Below are 12,225 nucleotides of genomic sequence, written 5' to 3' on the forward strand. Positions count from 1 at the left end.
GCGGCGAGAGGGGTTGCGGCGGGTGGCTCGGCGTGTTTTCTGTCCTCGGCAGTTGTGGCACCCCGATCCGGACCTGGGGATCTTTTATCGTCTCGCTTGTCCTGAAGACCTTGGGGTGGTACGTGGGAGCTACCGAGCAAAAACTCTGCGCTTTGTTGCTGACGACGGTGACGCTATCTTCTCAAAGACGTCGTCGTGGTGCTCCTTGTTGTGGCAGGGTTCCGGGTGAAGACCTTTGTCCTATACGGACTCGACATCGGCGACGCTTAGCGTCGTTCTCCCTCCCGAGGATGTTGTCGCTGAGCCTAGGTGGTTTAGTGCTTAGCGTATCGTTGTACTCAGTTTATCATATTTTCTCTTTCGGTTGCGTAGTTCCTGCGTGATACAAGGGCTACCTCTCCATCTTGTATCTTTTCACCGTGTACTCTGTTTGGTTGTGGCTTTATATATAAAGCGGGTCGGAAGCTTGTTTCGAGAGTCTTCTATATAGGTAGGCAAGGGCTAGAAGAGAAGTAGGAAAAAAGAGAAGGAATGAAAGAAAAGAAAAGAAAAGAAAAAGAAATGGAGAAAAGATAAAAAAATGTGTGCAAAATATAGTATATATATTATACTAAAAAGAGTATCCTGTGTTTTGATTGGTCGTGTAGCCTTGCCCACGGATCACGCCTCGTAACTGTCCGATTCGCTTAGATCGAACGGCTGCGGCTGCCCTATCTTTTATCCCCCTCTCTCCTTATCCCTTCGCACCCACGCCTAGCGATCGAAGCCGCTAGCCTGGAGGCCTCATGCCGCCACCGCTCGCCCCTTTCTCTGTAGGTCACCCACACACCTGGGACCCGGGGCCGTTTCCTCCTCACCACCAGGCTGGAGCCTGGAGGAGGCCCGAGGAGGTGACCCTGAGGAGCGCGCAGCCGCCGGAGCCATGGGTAGATCCAGTCGGGAGCGTCGGCAACCATCCCTCCTTCCGGCGGCGATGAAGAATTGAAGAGGCTTGAGGAGAATGGGCGCATGGGCCGTGCGCGTCTCCCGCGCTGGAGCCACCGGTCCTCGTCATCTGCTAGGATCCACGAGGAATCGATCCATATGTAAGCTAGCTTCCACCATAATCCATCCAGCAGGCTGTTTGCTTGTTTGTTTACTAGTGGAAAGACATGATGCGAGGCCGGCGTCGTGGGTACATGCCCGCTGCTAATTGATTCTCCTGCTAATAATAGTAGTATGTGTTCTTGGCCGTGGTGGAGATGTACATACCTGAATACTCGTCATATATCCGTACATACTTGAATACTGTCAAACTGGCACATATACATATATACATACCCGAGTACCTGTGCATTTTTTTTAATTCAGCTAAACAGGTCTACAGATTCTCAATCTTGGCAAAGGCTTGCTTTGCTCCTTTGCCACTCGGCAAACTCTGACCCGTTAGATTGGGTAGTAGAGATCGTGAAGAGCAACACGAACATCTACTTTACTGACAGGGAATGTAGGTGTAATACGTACATAGTGGTTTTCATGGTAAAGGTTCTAGTAGATGTATGGTCATTTTAGTGTAGTATATCCCAATAATCACTATGAAAATACAGCAGAAGCTCGAATGTTCGTTTCCACTTTAATTATTGTATTTCTCATATCTCAATCTCATCTGCGAGTTTGATATAATCAAATGGGTGATAGCATCACCTTGTACTATGTACCCATCCTGGTTACTGTTTTTATTTAGGTAAATGTAAGATACCATCATCTTTTACCAAGTATTCATCCTGGTTACGTTATGTGCAAAATAGGTTCTACACTTAATTACAAATTTGTTGAATATGTGGTTTTGCCGCGTGCTTATAGCCTGTACCTTTTGGTTGTACATCTATTTCTGTCTCAAGTTATTTATCTCTTACAGAATGTTTGTGGGGAGCTCGGTTAGTGTCGATGCCTCAAGGGTTTATACATATCAATTCCATGTTGCTTAAAGCCACTGTAACCGTGGCTACTGGTTTTCAGGTATATGTTTATGGAGTCATAACGTGCTTGTTGACAACTCGTATCGAATGTTTATATTATTTATAACTTTTTCATGGAATGTCTACTGTTAAAAAACATCTTGCGGGTACTTTAGTTAGGTACTAGAAAGCACATACACACGCACATGCCCAGCACAACCACAAGCATGAAAACAAGGCAAATTTTGGTGTTGTAATTTATGGATACCTCTTGGTTACTTTGTTTCAAAATAAATAATTAAATTTTGGCTGGCATTTTCACCAATGTAGCCCCCAAAAAAATCATCTTTGATGGATTGAATACGACAAAAGTTCTATGTAGTTCGATTGGTAATTGTTCGTTCGTCGTCATATAATTCAACATTTTTCTCTCGGGCTATCTATGTGATATGTCTATGTTATCAACTCTTTATTAGTAAAAATAGTACCTATTTTGCCATATCCATTGTCAATTCCTATATTTTTTCCTTTAAAAAAATCCTACATATTCCATAGACCATGTTGCGTTTTAGAATTTTGTTCAATGTTCGGCCCCCCTTGTGTATAATACCTTGCTCCGCCGTTGCGCCTAACACATGCGTACAGTTGTGGGCATCCCTTTATTAGTCCCACCTGCAGTCTGAATGTGTATCCCTAAGAAAGTGAATGGTCATGATAACCTTCCTGAAGTATGACTCTGTGTATCCATTGAAGTAATGTTCATGCAAATCCTATAATTATTGTTGTTAAATAATAATGTTCATCATAATATAGGTTGCATCCAAAGTAGTTTTAAAGACTTTAACATATCCAAACCAGCGAAATGTTGCATATGCTACTATTCAGAGTATTCATCTAGAAACTAAGGTTGGTGATATTTAGGTAGGTGCCAAATTTGCACTTGTGTGCATAGATGAACCTATTCTGGATAATGAGGAGTTGGTAAGGTAAGTTTCTGATTGCAAGAGAATTGGTGATGCTTTTGCTTCAGGATACTTAATTGTCCAACCTCCAGCTTTTGTAAGTCGGAGTCTTTTCTTCCATATTCCACAATTATATTTGTGAGCATTTAATCACATAACTGTAAGGTCCATTTTCCTTTTACAGATTCAAAAGAAGCATAATGGAGTTGCAGCTGAACCGTTCTTCGGTTGGATGAAGAAGCAAATGTAATTAGAAGACTTTACTTAGCAATAATTGTAGTTTGCATTGATGGATTGAAAAATGTAACACCATTCAGAAGATCTTTTTCTTTGGTCGAATTGATGCAAATGCTATGGTGTAATATTCTTCATAGATGAGTTCTCTATAGTAAAATATATATGAATGATATGATGTCTAGCCAATAACATTGGTATGTATTTATTGTAATGCATATGTATCCTACACTCTTGTAGATTCATCATAAATACCTTGATATTTTCAATTTGTGTATGTGTTGTGCTTCAATTTCTCTATCATTTTAATGATGCCAAGCATCATAATAAAGTAATTAACTATTTGAGTGGCCACAATGATTTTATTAAATAAATGTATATTCCATAAAATGGTATCTACTTCTGTGGTTAATAATTTTAAAAATACATTAATTATGTTGCCATTCTAATATAGTAGTGTTACCGATGGTGTTACTATAGTTACAAAATGTGTTACCAGTGTTGTCTTATGATATTTGTATATTATGTTACAAGTTGTGTTACTATAATTACAAAAACATGTTACCACAATGTTCTATGTTTACAAAAATATGTTACTATGGGTCTTACTATGGTTACAAAAATGTGTTACCAACGCGTTTGGTAACACAAAATATGCATGTTACTATAACTAATTGTAACACAATTTTTGATATATGGTAACAATTACTATATGTGATAGTGGACACCACTTAGTAACACGGTCTAATGGAACACATTTGAAAACATGTTACTATGTAGCCTAGTAACACTATTTTGGGCCTATAGTAACACAACACTGTGTTACCAAAGCTCTGTCATGTTGTAGCTCTTCTAACGGACCGGCCGATGTAAAACCTTGTCCAAGTTTATCCATGTCATCCAAGTCCTCAATAGATTCATACATATCGTTCTCGCTGGTCCGATATTTTACAAGACGTTTTTGTAGCCACTCGGAACTAGAATCCATTGAAACATATCAAACCTTGGAGCCGATTGCATTCAGTCGGCTTTAAAGACACGGGCACAAAACCATTCTTGGTCGCACTGAGAAAATCAAACTCTGATAAGTCACGTCTCGTCAGGCAAGTAGCATTGGGATGTTGCCAATCCACCAATGCATCGGCCAAAGCAACACAGGCCGGGTTATCCGCATGAATAACTTTCGCTTCATCATCAACCCACTGAATCAAAAACTGGTGCATAGTGGATGGCACGCACTGGTTTGCATGAACCCAATCACGACCTAGTATGACGTTGTAGTTACCTTGTACCTCAGCGACAAAGAATGCAGTAGCCAAAGTTTTGCTTCTGACTGTAAGTTCCACATACATTACACCTCTGGCTTCAGTTTTCTCTTTGCCTTCAAATCCATTGAGCACCATATTCGTCTTCATCAGCTCTTCATTGGGCAAACCCAATTTTTTGAAGACCGAATAGGGCATAAGATTTACCACAGCACCACCATCAACAAGCATTCGACTGAGTGGCGATCCATTGATATGACCTCTGAGATACAACGGTTTCAAATGTGTTACTGGTTCTTTTGGTTTCTCGAATATTGCGTTTTTAGGGCCAAAATCCAGCTGAGCCACTTCCCCTTCCTCATCTACAGCACGAAACTCAACAGGTAACTAATATACCATATTGATATCCATACCTTCATGAACCGGTGTAGACTCATAGTCCAACATATCAGCCTCTTCTTCAAGTGGATCGACCGATTCTGAAATCTGGTCGAGTGAAGGAGAAGTAAGAAGTGTTGCAGACGATGTAATAGCTGTCGCATCGTCCTCCTTGGGTGGTGTAGGCACTTCTATGATAGATGTAGAAGCTGATGTATCTTCACTACTAGGGAAAAGCCTATACACAGAATCTTACCAGCAGCGCTCCCTAAAATACCACGCTACTGCAGCAGCGCGTGTTAGAGAAACGCGCTGCTGACAGGAAAATAGCAGTAGCGCGTCCACCGCGAACCGCGTTGCTGCTATAATTGCCATGACCTCGCCCCCTCGCTAGTTATAGCAGTAGCACGCTTTATTGAACAGCGCTACTGCTATAGAAGTTAGCAGCAGCGCACTTATGGGAAAACCGCTATTGCTAAGATCAGCCCACAAGTTTAGTCCCACCTCGCTCCGTGAACAGGGTGTTTACCACCTTAAATATGTTATTTTTGAAACTACCACAACCAGTTGGTCTTCACTGAACTCTATGTGTAAAATTTGTGGCCGCAATATGAGTCCTCTCCGGTTCCTACCGGATAGGACTCATATTGACAATTCAGATTGTACACAAAAAGATCATTGATGGCCAATGTATTTTTGCATTGACGCGTATTTTTTGTATAGTTACACTTAGCAGTAGTGGTTTATGTGCAACGCGCTACTGCTATTCTGATTATCTGTAGCGCGTTTCGGCAAACGCGCTACAACTATCCCTACCTTATCCCCATGCACACGACCGGCGCCCTCACTCACACTCTCACTCTCGCCCCCCGTGCCGATAACCGTCGTCGTGCGTCGCCGCCGCCGCCGCCTTCGTCCGTCCGCCGCCGAGGTACTCCCCTCCTTCCGTCCCTCCTCCCTCCGCCTGCGGCCGCCCCTCCCTCCTCCGCCGCCGCCCTCCTCCCTCCGCGTGCGGCCGCCCTCTCCCTCCTCCACCGGCAGCCCTCCTCCCACCGCCCTCGACCTCGCCGCCCCTAGCTACCTCTCCGTCGCCCCACCCCCTGCCACTAGTTAGTACTAGATTTATTAGTTGTAGATGTTAATTTAGGATTCATAGCTAGTACTAGATGTTAATTTAGTTAGTACTAGATTTTTAGTAGTAGTAGATGTTAATTTAGGGTTCATAACTAGTTTAGTATGTAAATTAATAAACTAGTTGAAGTAGTTGAATTAATAGAACTAATGTATTTTTAGTAAGATAATTAATATAACTAGTTGAACTACTTTATTTTTAGAAAGAACTAGTTTTTTTCTATTTATAGTAAGTTTATATTTAGTAAGAACTAGTTGAATTAATAAAACTAGTTGAACATGTCATATTTGTTGTTATTTTTTAGTTTAAGCAATTATTCGGGATGTATTAGTGATAACTTATATGGTTTCAGGTGACCACCGTCGTCCCCGTCACCGACCCCCTCCGACATCCCCGCCGTCGTCCCCGTCACCGACCCCCTCCGACATCCCTGTCGTCGTCCCATTCGCCGACCCCCTCCGACATCGAGGTGAGACCAGCCAAATATCCTTGTATATCTTGTGTTGTTGCTCAAATAGGATATGTGGTTGCCCAAGTGGCCCTTCATGTTCAGTTTACATCTCCGAGTGGCCTATGTTTTGCCGGAGTGTTGATTAATTTCCGTTCCGGTAAATTTCAGGCGCTCGATATGTCCTTTTTTAGCAAAGGTCATGCCGGATTTTTTCGTGAATTCTGGCATGACTTGTGCTAGAATATTTACAAGTTTAATCTTTGAATTATGAACGTAGGAAATGTCGTACTCGGACGACGACAGTCTCCCGAGGGAGTGTAGCTGGTGCCACGACGATCGAGGTATGTGCGACAGGTTCGTTCGGCTGGACGAAGATCGGCGCTTCAGCATTAAGTTCGAGGAGACCTTCGATTGTGAAACGGTACGCAACAACGACAAGTGTTTTTTTCATAATTAAGCATGACTTCAACTATTTCAACGTCTAATTTTCATATTTTACAATTCAACTAGCTTATCCCATGCCATGCAAGACGCTATGTCTTGGAGAGGATGAGTTTTGAAGACCATGAAAATTTCGAAACAAAGAAAATACACCTAAGGACCCATCATGATATGGATTTTGAAGTAAATCTGTGCAATGCTCAGAGCGTAACCCATTTTGGTTGCCAAAATTGGGAAGCACTTTGCAAAATGTATGGTTTTTATGAGGGTATGATTGTCACCATGGATCTTGGTGATCCTGACATCGAGCAAGACAATATGGACATGTGGGTCCTTGTTGATACACTTCCGATTGTACCGCTATGTGAGTTTCTCAAACATAGTTATTAACTAATTTATAGTGTTTATTTCAAAATAGTTGATAGCTTATTTCCATTGACTGTGCGGAAGATGGTAGATAAAACCCACTACACCGATGGCACCGAGTTAACGTATAAGGAGAAAAATCATCTGATCGCATTTTGTACTCTTCTTGAGAATTACAATAACTATTATCGAACTCCTCCAAATTATGGTGAATACGTGACACTAGTGCATGTGTTGAACCACGGTAACTTCTCTGGAGATACCCTGGTAAGATTTTTTACTATTACGACATCCGTGCATCTTTTGCATACTTATAAAACTAGTACATCATTGCTAACTACGAAGTTATTATTATGTTTTTCAACAGAAACTCCCGATGGATTGTGTGCCTCATCTGATGTCTCTGCATGGTCGCCTCTCAGTTCTGAACATACTGCCAGGTAAATCTACGGAGCTCACCTGTGCATATCGGATTTCTAAAACCCGTGAACACATGTTCATCAAAGAATGGAAGAAATGTATGGACATTCGCAAGGAGGTTCTTGGAAGTAACATTCAGCGAAAGGAAAGAATTGGAGATAGGCTAATCTCCATTCTCCATAATGGATAGTCAGGGGCTATCTTGTTTTTTGCTATTTTACCTTAGAAAATGTAGTAGGTCTTAATTGAATGTAATAGGTCCTATGAGGTACAATATGTTTATTATATGGTAATGTGTTAGAGTTGATAATGATGATCTTGAGGAGGTGTTATGTGATGTCAATGATGAAAACGATGATCTTGAGGAGGTGTTATATGACAATGATGTATTATGAGGATAAGTTGTTAATGATATGATGATGATGATGATGATATTATTATATCATTGGGTGAAAGAACCGCGGATTAGTTTCAAGTGGATGGACATCCACTTGAAACTAATCCGCGGTTCTTTCTGCCCGTGATGTAATAACTCATTATGATAACTTAAACAATCTCTAAATTCCTGTTGTATGAAAACTTGTGTAAAGGTGTATGAATACAACATGAAATAAAAAAGAAACAAAATACTAAATAATAGTAGTAGCGCGGGAAACGAGAAATGCTACTACTAATTACCAGCAGCGCGGTTTTGAAGAAGTGCTACTACTAAGTCAATTTATCAGTAGCGTGGGTCCAGGCGCGCTGTTGCTAAGCATTAGCTGTAGCACCTTATCAGTAGCGCTCCTGCCCGCGCTACTGATAGGCCTAAAACCCGCGCTGCTGCTAGGCTTTTCCCTAGTAGTGCTTGTATTTGTCTAGGCCTCCACACTTGTTTTGCTGGAACCATGGGCCGAGTGTCATTGAACAACTTATCCCTTTGCTTCTCGGCCTCCTACTCTGCCATCTCTTGACTCCTTAACCTCTGTAGTTTCCTCTTCTGTGTCTTTGTTAGCCCTGGAGGACACCACTTTGGTCGAGTGTATTTAGCATATCTCACCTTTACTTGTCTGGTGCTTGCTTCATGGTCATTAACCGAGTGCTTTGGCGCGATAGGAAGTATCGCCTCAGTCGAGTGGTTATGCACAGTCGGCTGCTGTATGGGGAATGTTTCGGTGCCCAAGATAAGTGAGTCGACATCCATTTTCTCCTTGCCTTTTCCCGACTCAACTGCTGCAACACTTGGTGACTTAACACGCCAGTCTTTTCGACTTTCCAGATCCATGAAATTTCCACTCGGGCGCACGTTTTTACTCGGATGGAATCCACTCGGATGGACGTCACTCTGGTGGAGTCCACTCGGATGGAACTCAGTCGGATGGAATCTACTTGGCCACATTTTTTCATTTGGATATCTTCCACCTGGGTGCATTCTTACACTAGGATATTTTCCACTTGGTCGCATATTTTGACCAGCCGACTGATAGTCACCGATGTTCAGTCGGCCATTATATGAGTAATCAAGTCGATTCCACACAGATTGCCTCTGCTCTTCTGAAAACTGCGCCCTTGGTCCACTCGGTTTAACATACTGACTGAATATATCATCTGATGGTGACCTTGGTCGTTTCAAGTATGATGGCCGGTTAGAGCTGGAACCAGCTGTCACATCCCTAGTTCTGGTATGCTCAAGGCTAGCTAGTCATTTGTGCATCATGTTTAAATTCCATTTAATTTTGAAATGGGGATTTGTGAAACCCTCAGAATCATTTTTGGAAATGACCCAAATAAAAATTGCTCCGAAGAGGTCCAAGAAAATGCTTATGTTGCTCTCTGAAAATATTGGACAGAGATAAAAATCAAACCAATATTTTTAAGAGCCCATAAGTATTTATTTTGGGCATTTGGAATTAATGCATAAATATTTGTGTTGGATATATATTTGTTATATATATAATATATGTCCGAAAATTATGCTATTTGTTGAGGAGCTCTGGAATAATACCACTAGTTCCTACAAAAACTGGCATAAGTAAATAAAATGATTTAGTATTTTTATTAAATCAAAACAAATGTCAGAAAATAGAAAAAGAAATGGAAAAACCTACCTGTGCTTACCTGTGCACACACCTGGTGGCCCAAGTGGCCAGCCCAGCAGCAGCCCAGCCCGCCTCCTCCTCTGTCGTCTTCCTCCCCCTCGCCCAAAGCAGCTGCGTGGCCGGCATGCCGCAGCCGCGCCACGGCCTCCTGCCTGCCTATCCTCCCCTCCATCGCCCTGGATGCCCCGCACGTCGCCACGCGCCCCCCGGACCCTCTCACTCTTCCCCACTTCTCTCCCCTCCTCTCCCTCGCTCTCTCTCTCACGGCCGAGCGCCACCGCCGCCACCGGCCACTGTTGCCGCGCCCTCGACCACTGCCGCACCTCCCCGACGCGCTCGACAGCTCCACCGTGACCCCTTCTCCCTCCTAACCGAGCCAAGCAACCCGGGCGAGCTCCACTTCGTCCTCGGCGCCGTCGTCTTCATCTCCGGTCGCCGGAGATCGCCTTCGCCGCCCCGCCGACTCCATCCTTCTCCGAGCTCTCCGACGACCCCCGCCGGCCCGCTATGAGCCCCGCTGTCGTCCCCCCTCCTCTCCTGCCTCCCCGTGCGCCGTAGCCGCGTGCCCGCTCGAAGCCGTGCTCTGGCCGCCGCCCCGAGCTCCACTCCGGCGAGCTCCGGCCACCCCTCCTCCTCCTTCCTGCCCCACCAGATGCGCGAGAGCCCGGGCTACGCCCCGGTACCCTTAGCAGCCGCCCCCGTTGCCTGTAACACGGACACCGCCTTGTCCCGTGGTCGCCGGCGATGACCTCGCTGGTCTGACAGTGGGACCCCGCCGTCAGGTGATTAGCTTAAGCTAATCACCAACTAACCTAACCCCTGACGCTGTCATGTGGGCCCGAGTGCCCCCTAATCTTTAATTAAGCTAAACTAACCCCCTGTTTAACCAGTGTCACTGACGTGTGGCCCCTACATGTCAGGTTTGACCAGTCAGCGCTGTTGACTTGCTGACGCAATCATGACACAGTGCTAACGCAATTGTTTATTTTCTGGATTTAATTTTAATCAGAAAATTCCAGGAATTGTTATAAACTTCAAAAAATCATAGAAATTCAACCGTAGCTCAGATTGAAATAATTTATATATGCAAAATTATCAGAAAAATGCAATCTGTCCATATGTACTAGTTTCATGCATGACAAACCAACTTATACCTACTGTATAAGTGAAACACTAAAATGGCATATATATAAGAGCTTAATTTGGAGATGCATTTGAATCTTTGGTTCAAATGGACTCCATCCGGATAATAGCTACTTGCATTAGCTTAATCAGCATCACATCTACATACCATGTTCATGCATCATATTGTTGCATCTGCTTGTGTTTTGATTGTCGACACCGTTCCTTCTCGATAGGTCCTGCTCCGGAGAGTGCTCGAGAGTACCTGGCTGTGAAGCAATGCCTCCCCTGTTGTTATACCAGGCAAGCAAACCCCCTTGTTCATTTCGATACAATCCTACTCTCTCGCTCCTGCTCTCAATTATTGCATTAGGACAACAACGATTCAACTACTACTTTGTGCTGCGGTAGTTGAACCCATTCCTCTGCATGACCTGTCATTGCCACAGTAAATAGTTGAAACCCACTAGCATGTGTAGGAGTTGATTGAAGCCATGTTGTGTTCCTACCATGCCATGCCTGCTATTGCTTAGAGTTGTGTTAGGTCTGATTCATTGGGAATGAATTGGAGTGTTATGATATGATCTGGTGCTGAGAGTTAAGTGTGTGAACACGATTTGGTAAAGGTAGCGGTGAGAGGCCATGTAGGAGTACATGGTGGGTTGTCTCACTCGAACCGTCCTTAAGCACTGAGTTCTGTGTATGTCGTCCAATGACTCGATACTACCACACATTGGGTTCCGATAACTCGACCCCTGTCGGCTTATTAACCAACTTGATCTCTGTCCAGGAGTTGCAACTAGTTTCTGGTGTTTGTAGGTAGTGTTAGTAGTCTACCAAGTGGCACCCGACCAGGTGGGCTTGGGACAGACTAGGCACAAGTGGCACGGTGTACCAAGCGTAGATCCATCCGGCGAGGTGGGCTTGGGAACCCTGCACACATTGTTTGGGGCCGTGAGTGAAACCCCGGCCGGATATCCTTGCGGATGGAACCCGAATAGGCGATGAACCTGGACTAGAGTCTTGTGTGGTTAGTCAGGTTGTGGCCGACACCCTAGCCAGGCTTCCGCTTGAAGGTTGCCGAGATACATGACGTGTACATGGAGGTAAGTGGCGAGAGCGTGTGTGAAGAAGTACACCCCTGCAGGGTTAACATGATCTATTCGAATAGCCAGGTCCGCGGTTATGGACTTCTTGGATGCTTACATGGTACATAGACAACTTGAAGGGGATACTCTAAAATGCTCAAGACAAGTGTGAGTGCTATGGATGGCCTTCTCGTAAGGAGACGGGGATGAATCCATAGTAGTGTATTGTGTGGTGATTAGTGGACTCTTGTTGCTTGTTTGCTCTGAATGTTGGGTCATGTGACCCCTACTTGTAATAATGCTATGATGGCTCTTTGAGCCTTATCTATATGAGTTGTTGAGTTATGTTGT

At 44.0% G+C, this 12,225-nt stretch overlaps 1 long non-coding RNA gene across 2 annotated transcripts; it reads left to right on the forward strand.

Annotated features, from left to right (window-relative positions):
• The first annotated feature begins 771 nt into the window (after window positions 1-771).
• On the forward strand, window positions 772-3,402 carry LOC119341283. Of its 2 annotated transcripts, none has more exons than XR_005165009.1 (3): window positions 772-1,085; window positions 1,898-1,998; window positions 2,859-3,402. It is a non-coding gene; the product is annotated as an uncharacterized LOC119341283 (long non-coding RNA). The 2 variants fall into 2 exon arrangements; XR_005165010.1 differs by having other exon boundaries at window positions 2,863-3,402.
• Window positions 3,403-12,225: the final 8,823 nt, after the last annotated feature.

Source organism: Triticum dicoccoides, chromosome 7B (assembly GCF_002162155.2).
Source record: "Triticum dicoccoides isolate Atlit2015 ecotype Zavitan chromosome 7B, WEW_v2.0, whole genome shotgun sequence".
Classification (NCBI taxonomy): domain Eukaryota; kingdom Viridiplantae; phylum Streptophyta; class Magnoliopsida; order Poales; family Poaceae; genus Triticum; species Triticum dicoccoides.